The following is a 12,185-nucleotide window of genomic DNA, read 5'->3' as shown; positions in this document are numbered from 1 at the left end:
ATATATATATATATATATATATATATATATAATTATGTATATAAAGTAAATATATAAAAGCATTATAACTATTAAAAACAGTAATAATTAGCTGGCTAACAATACTTCTACCTAAGCAGGTATAATATGGAATATTTGAATAAAAGTAGGGTAAAAATACCGCTTGCCAACGATGAAAGCGAAAGCTTCAACAAAACACCAACGCTACGCTAAATACACACACGAGCAATGCAATGATCATCCTACAAAATAGGCCTACCTTCAGAAAGGAATTTGAAGATAGTTTACATATCCCAATATCAATTGATTTCATGCTCTGCATGTGTATGTATTTACCGTAGTATTGGTGCATGTGTGCATATTCATCGTAGTACTGGTGGTTTTTGCCCTTCTTTTATTCAAATATTTCATATTATACCTGCTTATGTAGAAGTCCAGCTAGCAGTCTCAGTATTACTGTTTTTAACAGTAATAATGCTTTCATATATTTGCTTTCTTATCCTTTACGATAGTTTTTGCTTTAAACGGAGCGGGACGTTTAAAGTTAGAAACGCACACGTGTTGACGTAATGAATATTTTAGAAATAGATGTTACTATCTCCAACTGATGATTGCAAAGCATGTTTTCTCATGCACAGCATGAAATCAATTGATATTGGGGTATGTAAACTATCTTCAAATTCCATCCTGAAGGTAGGCCTATTTTGTAGGATGTTCATTGGATTGCTCGTGTTTGTATTGGTGGTTTGTGATTCTTTCGCTTTCATCTTTGGCAAGCGGTATTTTGACTCTTCTTTTATTAATATATACATATATATATATATATAGATAGATAGATAGATAGATACATACATACATACATACATACATACATACATACATACATACATACATATATATTCACACATGCACATATACATTCATGCATACATACATATTCAGGCATACATACACGCATATCTATGCACACACAGGCACACACATGTAGATACATACATACATACATACATACATACATACACACATACATACATACACACATACATACATACACACATACATACATACATACATACACACATGCATCTTATTACCAATCGTTTAGATGAAATTGACAATCTAGTTCCAAGTATCCTAAAACAGAATGGGAGCCGATTTGAGCAGAGAAAGGGTGTTATGAAGAGGAGATTAAAAAGATAAATCGTTAGCTGAAGAGAATGAGTAGAAGCAAGAAATAGAGGGAGGTGTGGAGAGAGATTAATAGTCAACAAAAAAGATTGCTAAGGAAACAGGCAAGCAATCAAGACTAAAAGGTAGGGAAACATGGAAGGAACAGTGAGAGTGAAATTTTTGGAAAAGCAATAATGTTGTAATAGGGAGTTAGCAAAAAGGTAGTGCTGTAGAAAGAAGAGGCAATTTAGTGAAGTAGTAATAGAAAAACATGAATATACTTCATGAATAAATGAAAATTATGATTACATATATGTATTTATATTCACACGTATATTGTATACATTTATATATATGTACGCATATATGCATGCATATGTGTGTGTGTGTTTGTGTGTGTGAATGTGTGTGTGTGTGTGTGTGTGTGTGTGTGTGTGTGTGTGTGTGTGTGTGTGTGTGTGTGTGTGTGTGTGTGTGTGTGTGTGCGGAGAGAGAGGGGGTAGATAGGCCGGGAGGGAAAGATTCTATGATAACGAAGTATGGGGAAGACATGTTGAAAAATGCAGATGAAGGATGGGTAGAAATTTAAGAAACGTTATCAAGTTTCTTGGCAAAAAGAATATAAATAATTTAAGCAAGACAATATCAATACAGCAGAAGAAAATAAAAAGAAAAGATAAGTAAATCATATTAGTTTTTGCAGGTAGTACGCTAGTTAGTAATTAAATTATTATTTTGTTTAAGAGTTTAATGGAAAAGTGTTATAATAAATAGAGGCTCTAATGCATAAGTGAATGCCAGAGCTGGCCTAATTGTGTTTATATGAATTTCTCGACACTATTCATCACTAAAACGTCTTCTTGTCGTATTAATTAGTTACGTAATGTTTGAGGTGTTAAATTAGCATTCTACTCACGTTTATCTGTAAAGTGACTCAAGTTATTTCAGATTGCCTGCAAAATAAAAAGAAATGAAAAAATTAATTAGAAATTTCGTTTACATTCATTTTCACAGTTGGACTCTTCATAACAGGAATATTTCTAACATGTGTGTGTGTATGTGTGTGTGTGTTTGCCTTTGTGTGCGTATGTGTGTACATTGCATGTGTGTGTACCGATTAAATATATGTGTCGCTGAAAATTTGGCATTTGATGTGAAGTTGCAACGCTTTACATCAAATAGAATCAAGTAACTCGATAAAAAGCGATCGATAAAATAAGTACTAAACAAACTACTGTGATCAATACACACACACACACATACACACACACACACATATATATATATATATATATATATATATATATATATATACATATATATATATGTATGCATGTATGTATGTATGTATGTATATACGTACATACATACTTGAACATACACTGTAAGAATATTTAAAACATTCAAACATTCAAGATGATTAGCATGTAAATAGAATCCAGATATTCAATGACAGAATTGTGTACTTGCATACAAGTGTACAGCGTACATAGATGCATGAATACAAAACTACCCTGCTGGTGTTGTCTAAGTCCCGATGAAAGAACTTCGTTTCTAGGCAACATTTCTGTTCTTTATCCATTGGTTTGAAATTCGAAAGTTAAATAAAGTAAAAGATACCAACATACCTAAAAGAATAAAAAGGCGTCAATGTACAGGATTCAATTTCATTGAAGACTCAGTCCCATGGTATACACGAGTTAAGTCGAATCAAGTACGGAATAAAAACACATATTTAAAGAATAGGATAAAGCTCCCTCCCGAGTTATATAGATTCATGAGGTTCCCGGTTTCTGAGGTGTATATATTTCTCATTCATCGGGATGCCGGTCCGCCACAAGGTTACTGAATTTTGACCAGCTGCGTAGAATAGAGTCTACAGCAACATGGAATGAAGCGTTCTACTCAAGAACACAATGCATTTGCTTGTCCAGAAAACGAAACCACATTCTTACGATCATGAGTCCAATATTCTAACCATTAAGATACGAACTTCCACATAGAACACGAAATTAAAAGTGTTAATTTAATGTTTTAGTGAGAGATTGTTTGTTATATAAATCAGATAATATACATAATAATTGATAAATAAAAACGATTACAATATTGCGATCGTTCGATGACGACACTTTAGATATTCGATCAACAGTTTTAGATTTTAAGATTTCTTTGCTTTGCGTTAATTGCATCGTCAGGATCACTGCGTTAACTGTAGTGTCAGGCCATCAGTGACAAAAAGGCGTTAAAAAAACAAAACTTAAATCCTCTTCTTAGATTTTAACTTCGAAAATGAAACAATATTGTAATAAACACATTGCATATAATATTTTTCGGGATTCTCGCATATATATTATCACAGATGTAAATATTTGTCAAAGAAATGAAAATAGTTTATTTGTGAAGAACGCTCGGGGCACAGCTCATTAAGAAGAAATAAATTCATGTTTAGAGCAATATTATAATGAAATATAGTGATAGCTTAAATGATATGCTAGGAAATAAAGTGACCTCATACATATATGGATGTACATGTGTATGTTTGCTTATATACATATATACATATGTGTATGTTTAATTTATATATACATGTAATTTATATATGCATATATAGACACATATATACATGTATATGTGTGTGTGTATGTGTGTGTGCGTGTGTCTAGGTGTATATGTGTGTGTGTACATCCATACATATATGAAATATATCTACTGCAGAGCTTATGATTATTGCTTCCGGAGCTGTAAAATAATGGTATGTTACCTTCATCAGCAGATTGCAAAAATAGGAAACCTTAACAGAAAATTGCGGTTTATATACATAACCAGTAATGTTTTGAATTTAGGACTGGAAATAATTGAAATATCTCAAAATATCGTAAATACAATTAGTCTTTCAGCCTGTTATGTTATTTCTTTTTCCCGCTAATGGCTGCATATATTTCACTAATATATGTCGGTATTTGTTTTATGAAGATAATGTCCATTTTCTAGTGTCCTTTCATTTTAGCCATTACTATTTTCAATATCTTATTGCCTTAAACAATAATTAATTTCATGTTTATCGAGGGGATTTTTTTAGATGCTTGCTTCAAACAAACATTTCGTTATATTTGCGAGATTATTTCTGTTGTTACTATGCCATTGATTTCTTCAAGTTTATTTTGACTAATTTTTAATTTTATCTGCGAATCTTACAGTTTCTCGCAACTGTATTTATTTTTTTCTCAAGTAATTACAACATAACATAATTCGTGATTTAAGCTCCTTCAATTAATTTTCAATGTTAGTTTCCAAATTTCACCAGTTTCGCGTAGAAGCAGTAATTCTATATTCAAACGTTTTGCATGTAGTTATCGGCAGATGAAGGTATGACACCATACTTTATTGTTGCACCAAACGTGAATTTATGCCCGCAAAACATATTTAATATTGAGGTTAGTAAATTATTGTTCTTTATTACATATACAGGCTGTTCACAAAATCTTTAGACGATTTCAAAAAGTCATTACGGAAATCTTAGAAGAGGGGGCAACTTTCTAATGGTATGTCTTTTGTTTTGTCTTTTTTTTTAATGCATGAGACCGCAATTAATATTGTTTTTATGTTTCAGGTCATGACTACTCTACAAGTAAAGGTACAGTGAGTGTCTTGGTTTATCATTTTCCTACGACTTTGTGAGTAGCCTGTATAACCTTGGACTTCGCAAAACTGACCAGTCGAATATACATATCAGTGCATGCGATTACACACTGGCTGCTTAATTATTTAACAAATTATATACGCAGCAACTTTCAATAATCTGAAATGCAAGATATGACTATATTGATAGGGATATAATTTCTGCAAAGAAGAAGTGATCTGAGTAAACTGCATCTTCCCACCATATTATGGTCTGGAGTAATGGAAGCACTTCTACGATGTGTTGCCTTAAATAGGATAGATTTGATACTGTCATTAAGCTTTTCATAAAACGCATAGACACGTAATTCAAATAATAGTAGAATAAACTGTCAATGCGAAACTTGATGTTACAGTCAAGATGAAGTTAATAATAAATTTGACTCTTTTTTCAGTATTGAGTAGCCTGTCAGCAAAAGTCCTGTGCTTTTTAACTAGCTTCCATATAACAGTTTCAGTTTAACATATTTTTATATATTTATAGAAAATATAAATAAATGTATTAGCTCGTGAGTGTGTGTGTGTGTGTGTGTGTGTGTGTGTGTGTGTGTGTGTGTGTGTGTGTGTGTGTGTGTGCGCGCGTGCGCGCGTGAGTCCGAGCGCGCGTTTGTGAGTGAGTATTCATGGATGTACGTATGTATATTCCTCAAAATAAATTAGTTTTGTTTTCTAGGCCTCATTATATTTTATTATTTTATTACAGTAAACACGAACTAATTTAATGTTTATCGAGCTCTCTCCTGAAATGATTTGCACGAATAGACCATTTTTTTCATATTTACTAGACAATCATTCCCAATAATTACTATTTTACTCATGTCTATAAATTTATTTTAAATTGTTTTCAGAATTATGTACATTTATTAAAGTACTGTTTTTAAAAAACTTTTCAGAAGACAATTTATCGCATAAGAATTCTCAATATTTTCTGCCCCTCCCAATACATTCCACAACACAAGGATAAACTGTGGGTTTGACAGGCTCCTTAACTCTAATTGACAATCAACCTGGAGATGGCTCTCAATGAAACTACTAGCCCCAGCAGGCTCAAAGGAAGTGGGGAACATTAAGATATAGTCGGCAACTTTCATACCGATACTCTCGCAAAATACATCGGTACATATTACCGTAAACGTCATCGTCTTAACGTGAGCGTATTATGCCATGTTTAAATTTAAACGAAAATAGTGAAAATTAGACTCGAGTCGCTGGTGAAGGCTTCAAACTCGAAAAGTACTCTGCGGCATAATAGAGACGACCCGGTCGTCATCCAATTCCTGTTGTGGAAAATGTTATTTGAGTGCACCAGCATGACCGCAGCCACTTGGCTGAAACAGATAAATAAATAAATAAATATCAATGGAATATTTTCTAAGAAGTGAACTAAGGAAGCAAGAATTCTAAAGAGAAAAGCTGGTCTGGTTATCAATCAAGTACTGTGTATCAGGAACGGATAAAATCTCCCTGACTTCGAAATTGAAGGAATAGAGAAATGTGTATCTAGAATTAAATGGAGCAGCATATCACAATCGGTTGTTTGACAATAATCCCTTTGAGAATCTGGAGAATGCGACCGAGGTTTGTTGTTGGCACTCCGTCGCTTACAATACGACGTCGAGGGTTCCAGTTGATCCGATCAACGGAACAGCCTGCTCGTGAAATTAACGTGCAAGTGGATGAGCACTCCACAGACACGTGTACCCTTAACGTAGTTCTCGGGGATATTCAGCGTGACACAGTGTGTCAAGGCCGACCCTTTGAATTACAGGCACACCAGAAACAGGAAGTAAGAGTGACAGAAAGTTGTGGTGAAAGAGTACAGCAGGGTTCGCCACCATCCCCTGCCGGAGCCTCGTGGAGCTTTACGTGTTTTCGCTCAATAAACACTCACAACGCCCGGTCTGGGAATCGAAACCGCGATCCTATGACCGCGAGTCCGCTGCCCTAATGACTGGCCCATTGCGCCTCCACGCGACCGAGGTAAACAGCTAGAATACGACACTGACAGTTGAAATGCCAGCAAGAATCGTACAAGGGGGAAAAGGAATTCGTCGAGAATAGCATCGATGAAGAGCGTCGAGAAATTTGTGAAAGAATGCAGGGCTGTACGTAAAGAAATCGGAGGACCTAGAATCAATCAATCCGTGGACAGTGGAGCACTACGAACAATGGTTAAGAAAAAAGCAAAATAAATTAACATCGTGAAAGATGAGATTACATGTGAAATCATGTAATCAACATATTCATAGTAGCAGGGACTACTGTTGAGGCAGAATTGTTGGGAAAGAAAAGGATAAAATGACCAGCCGATGCCCTGTTGCAAAAGGTGAAATACGAATGACGATTAGTTGCCTTATGAACGATATAAGTAAAGTGAACAAGTAGAAAGAAAGAAGGGAAAGATAAAATAGTTTAAATGTATCACATAAAGAAGATAAAAAATTGTGACGACCATAAAACTAGCGGAGTGAGTAAAAGTAAAAGTTCTTATGATCGGTAATTTTTGCATATTTCAAGCAAATCAGAAACCTATTTCTTACTCTTGAAGGAAAAGAGAGAAAACACTGTCTCAAATGACCAAGCAATTGATTATGTGTCGATTCCAAACTCGGGTAACTGTGCAGGAGTTATACCGAGCCCTATGAGAAACACCAATTTCAGATTGACAAGATGGTCTTGAAAATGTGGTAAATTATATATAATTTTGCAAAGCGAGTGCGTCATTGACATAAAAACATACAAATAATCATACACTCGGCTATCACTTGATGCCTCGGTTTCCACTTGAGACGTTTAGCCTCTATCAATTGTCCTTCACAACTGCCTAGTCTGTACTGTTTACTGGGACATCACTTTGAAACGTGGCCTCTGCTCATACATAAATTTCATTATCCCCACTATCATTAGTAAGGTTGTTTTACTCTCACAACGGTGTACTGCTCCGGAAAATCCTCATGATCTTTATAGGGTATGTAGCATGCTGCAACAACGTTCATCACCATCCCCAACTATACAGCAAAGATGAAAGCAAGCAATTATGGACAATCGCAACAATATTTCTGTCGTGGTTCACATTTGTTCATGCACACTTCCCTATCAGCATCTGGGTAGGGGTGATGCGCACCAGATCCACCAACATCTTTCAGTCTTCATTTTTCTCAGCTATAATTCCAAAGCACACACCTCAATCGGCCTACCACATCGATGGAAAACCTACTTTTCCACACATAGGCAAGTGTTGTCCGAAAATATTTTCACTTTTTCTGTACTTGCTTTTTGAAAAATACTAAAATTCCTCCGTTGAAACCGGACTAACTTTTGTAATATTTCTGGGTTTTCTTTTATCTGGTGTGAAATTTTTATTGTAGCATATCACCTCTTCTGGGTCACAAAAGTACTGAAAATGTAGTCACTCCTGTAGTTGCTTTTCTTATTAATATTTACGCTTTTCCAGGTTATTTTGTGAATCAGTGTATTTTTCGTGTTTACGAAAGTGTCAATTTTACTCAGTTGTCATATTCTGCTGCTTTTCTTTTGAAGAGCTCGATATTGTTCTTTTCAAAATTTCAAAAGTTTTCTTTAAATGTTTCGGGGCATACTCGTTACTATTATCTTTATGGCTAGCAACTCTTCCTGCTGCCCCCAGATGATACAACTATTCACTGGTAAACAGATGCAATCGTTCTTAGGAAAGAAAAGTATTATAAGTGACTGAGTTAAAACGTTACGAATCACCCTACCAAAATGGAGTGGGCCATCAAATAACGTAAACCTCTTTGTTGGCAGGAAGAACAAAGGGAAAATCTTTTCCAGCAAGGAAATATGGTAAAAATATTTCCAGAAGCTTTTGTTCAAGATGTCTTTATTTAGTGAATAACAACAAAAATGAACAATAGCTGCTACTACTATCATCATCATCAGCAGCAGCAGCAGCGTTATTGCTGTTGCTGTCATTATCATTATTATTATTATTATTATTATTATTATTATTATTATTATTATTATCATTATCATTATTATTATTATGTTTTTGTTGTTTTTTTTCTTCTTTCTTCAAATTTTCTTCCATTTCTCGCCGAGTGTTTTCCGTACACTTAAGGCAGAGAAACTCATTGTATGCATTCCCAGTTTACACACTCAAATTCACAGGTAAAATATGTATTTTAAAAAAAATTAATAAATAAAAAAAATCATGATTGGGCGTTGTTTTCACAGCGATAATGCTCTTCTCAGTACATGAGTCGTTCCAGTTAACACGATTTTTTGCACTTCCTGTAGGGATGGTGAGCCTGATATCATTTTCAAATAGCCTCCCGTACCTTATCAGACGGGTAGTCACAATGAGTATACTGGACTTCATATATTTTACCCCAGTGTCATCTTTGATGGTTTGCACTGCTCTCTCACTCAATAATAATAATAATAATAATAATAATAATAATAATAATAATAATTGATAGAAAAATCAGCAAGCTCCTGACTTGTAATAAGATGCACCATCCAAAGGCAGACGTGGATTGTCTTTACCTTCCCAGAGCTCAGGGAGGTCGAGGCTTCATCCAGCTTGAATTTACGTACAAAACCACCACAATCGAACTGGCCGAATACCTTGAAACAACCAGCGATCGGATGCTAAAACTTGTTGAAAAACATGAAAGACCAAAAAAACGTCATTCTGTTCTGACAGAGAGCAAAGATTTCGCTATTGATCTCTTAGATATTTACAAGATTTAATCAGGTCGAAGAAAATGCGGCAACTGCTGCTGCAAAGAAAATAAAATTAATTTCAAAGACAAAAGCACATGAAAAATTAGCTATTAGATGGGAACAGAAACCTCTGCATGGTAAATATGTGGGCCCGTAGCAAACAAGCTGATGTCGACCAGAAACACACGCATCAGTGGTTACGAAACTCAGGGCTAAAAACCGAGAGTGAAGGTTTCATATTAGCTGCTCAAGACAAAAGCTTATTAACCCGGATCTACCAAGCCAATGTGGTAAAAATGGAGCTGACGCAAAATTCTGATTCTGTAACGATGAGTTTGAAACTATAGACCACCTAATTTCAGGGTGTATAGTCTTAGCACCTGTAGAGTCGGACAGTATATACACAGGACAATATGTCGGCATTATAAAATCAAAACCGCTGACAAATGGTATAAACACCATCCTGAAGCTGTGACTGAGGGAGAAAATGTGTCGATTCTCTGGGACTTCCCCGTACATACCGACAAAATTATAAAAGCTAATAAACCGGATATTATTATAAATGATCAAACAAAAAAGAAGTGTTTATTAATTGACATGAGTATTCCTTGCGATCACCACATAGCGGCGAAAGAATTTGAAAAGATCAGTAAATATAAAGACTTGCTAATAGAAATTGAAAAAATGTTGCACCTCAAGGCGATTACCGTACCAGTGATTGTAGGATCTCTAGGAATGATAAAAAAAAAAGGTACTGAAACTTATTTGAAAATGATGTCAAGTTTACCATCCCTACAGGAAGTGCAAAAAATTGTGTTAACTGGAACGAGTCATGTACTGATAAGAGCATTATTGCCGTGAAAACAACAGCCATTCATGAATCTATTTATTTATTTATTTGTTTATTTTACATACATATTTTAGCTGAGAATTTGCGTGTGTAAACTGGAACTGCATACAATGAGCTTCTCTGCCCTAGCTTTTAGGAAAACACTCGGCGAGAAATTGAAGAAATTTGAAGAAAGAAGAGAAAAACATAATAATAATAATAATAATAATAATAATAATGGCAATAATAATTATTATTTCATTGCAAGATTGTTTTGCACGCTTCAGTGCAGACATGCGTGTGGTTGAATTTGACAATAATTTCTAGCCAGTTAACTTCAATGGCGTTACTCGGCACCTCAGGGGCTCTCCTCGGATCCTACTCGACAAATTTCCTAGCTACCTTAGTGTCATACTTAGTCTGATCCATTTTGCCAACGGCTTTTGCTTCATTATTAAAAAACACATTCGTGCTGTAAACTGGCTATACATTTCACATTAATGGTGCTCCTACACCCTTTGGTGGTCTCAGTGGTGATGTTGTATAAGATAGCAACAGCGACATTGTTGCTTTTGTCATCATCTCTTAATGTATAGTTGGAGCGGTGGTAGTAGTGGGCATGTTTCTCCGTGATGCTAAACTTTGTTCCCGACTGAGCAGGTGCTATTTGATTTTAGCTTCACTTTGATGTCGTCGCTACTCTTGTAGTTCTCGTTTACATTACTGTTGAAGTTACTACCACTTATCGTAGTGGCGCTGTTAGTGTTAGAAACTGAAGTTTGGACTTCACAATGGGGAGACTGTCTGTTCATAGAAAGCGTCATGAGGAGTTTTTAGTGACAAATTATATTTCATTTTGCAATCATGTCCCAATTCCCTCTTTTGTTGATCTGATGGCGAGGAAGATACTATCCTCTAAATTAATGGCTTTTTGTTCCAGAAAAAAAATTCAAAAACATTATTTTGACGTTCTAGAAAACATTTTCTCTTTCTTGATTCATATTAAAGCAGCTCTTTTATAATCCCCATGAGGTATAACATGCAAAATCATACCATCACAAGCTGTAAAATAATTATAGTTATTATAATCTGTTATAGGAAATTCTAGTTTCTTTTATGGCCAAAAGCGTCTGAGAGACTGGTATTTGTGTAAACGTGAAATACATGAAGAAAACAACAAACAAGCGACGGCAGGGCATGTTCATCGAGGAAAATAAGAGACAAATTAATAATTCTGTTATAATGACAAGGAGTAGATTTTCAGCCTACATACACATGCGCACACACGAACACACATACACACATACACACATACAAACGTACACGCACACACATACAAACACATGCACACACACTTACACATACACTAGCACACAAAAACTTCATTGATCTCTGTGATATTATTGCCTCCCTATATCTCTCAGTAGCTCTCTAAATATGAGCGTATGCACATCCATGCACGGGAAAGTAATTGAGCATCTGAGAGTATTTGCGGGCGCGGTTTGATGCTAGGTACGTGTGTGTATGTGCGCGCGCGCGAATGTGTATGTGTGTAGTAATAATATAATAACAAGGCTATGTTTGATAATTTTAGCTTTATTAAACATACGTGTATTTCAGTAAATCAACTGACAGTAATACGCAGTCGTTTCATGAAATTATAGAACTTCATTATAGTTTTAAGTTTGGTCAATAAATGTATGTATATATAGATGTACACACACACACACACACACACATACATACACACACACACACACACACACACACATATATATATATATATATATATATATATATA

At 35.0% G+C, this 12,185-nt stretch overlaps 1 long non-coding RNA gene across 2 annotated transcripts in view; it reads right to left on the bottom strand.

Annotated features, from left to right (window-relative positions):
* Nucleotides 1–12,185, bottom strand: part of LOC106872923 (uncharacterized) — a 391,770-nt gene that overhangs the window by 222,831 nt on the left and 156,754 nt on the right. For both annotated transcript variants that reach the window (XR_008264457.1, XR_008264456.1), the window contains exon 3: nt 2,087–2,123. This is a non-coding gene — a long non-coding RNA (uncharacterized LOC106872923). The remainder of the gene's footprint in view (nt 1–2,086; nt 2,124–12,185) is intronic.

The sequence above is a fragment of the Octopus bimaculoides genome, chromosome 6 (assembly GCF_001194135.2).
Source record: "Octopus bimaculoides isolate UCB-OBI-ISO-001 chromosome 6, ASM119413v2, whole genome shotgun sequence".
Taxonomy (NCBI): Eukaryota; Metazoa; Mollusca; class Cephalopoda; order Octopoda; family Octopodidae; genus Octopus; species Octopus bimaculoides.
The sequence above is the reverse complement of the archived record's forward strand: the minus strand, read 5'-3'. Positions and strand labels throughout refer to the sequence as shown.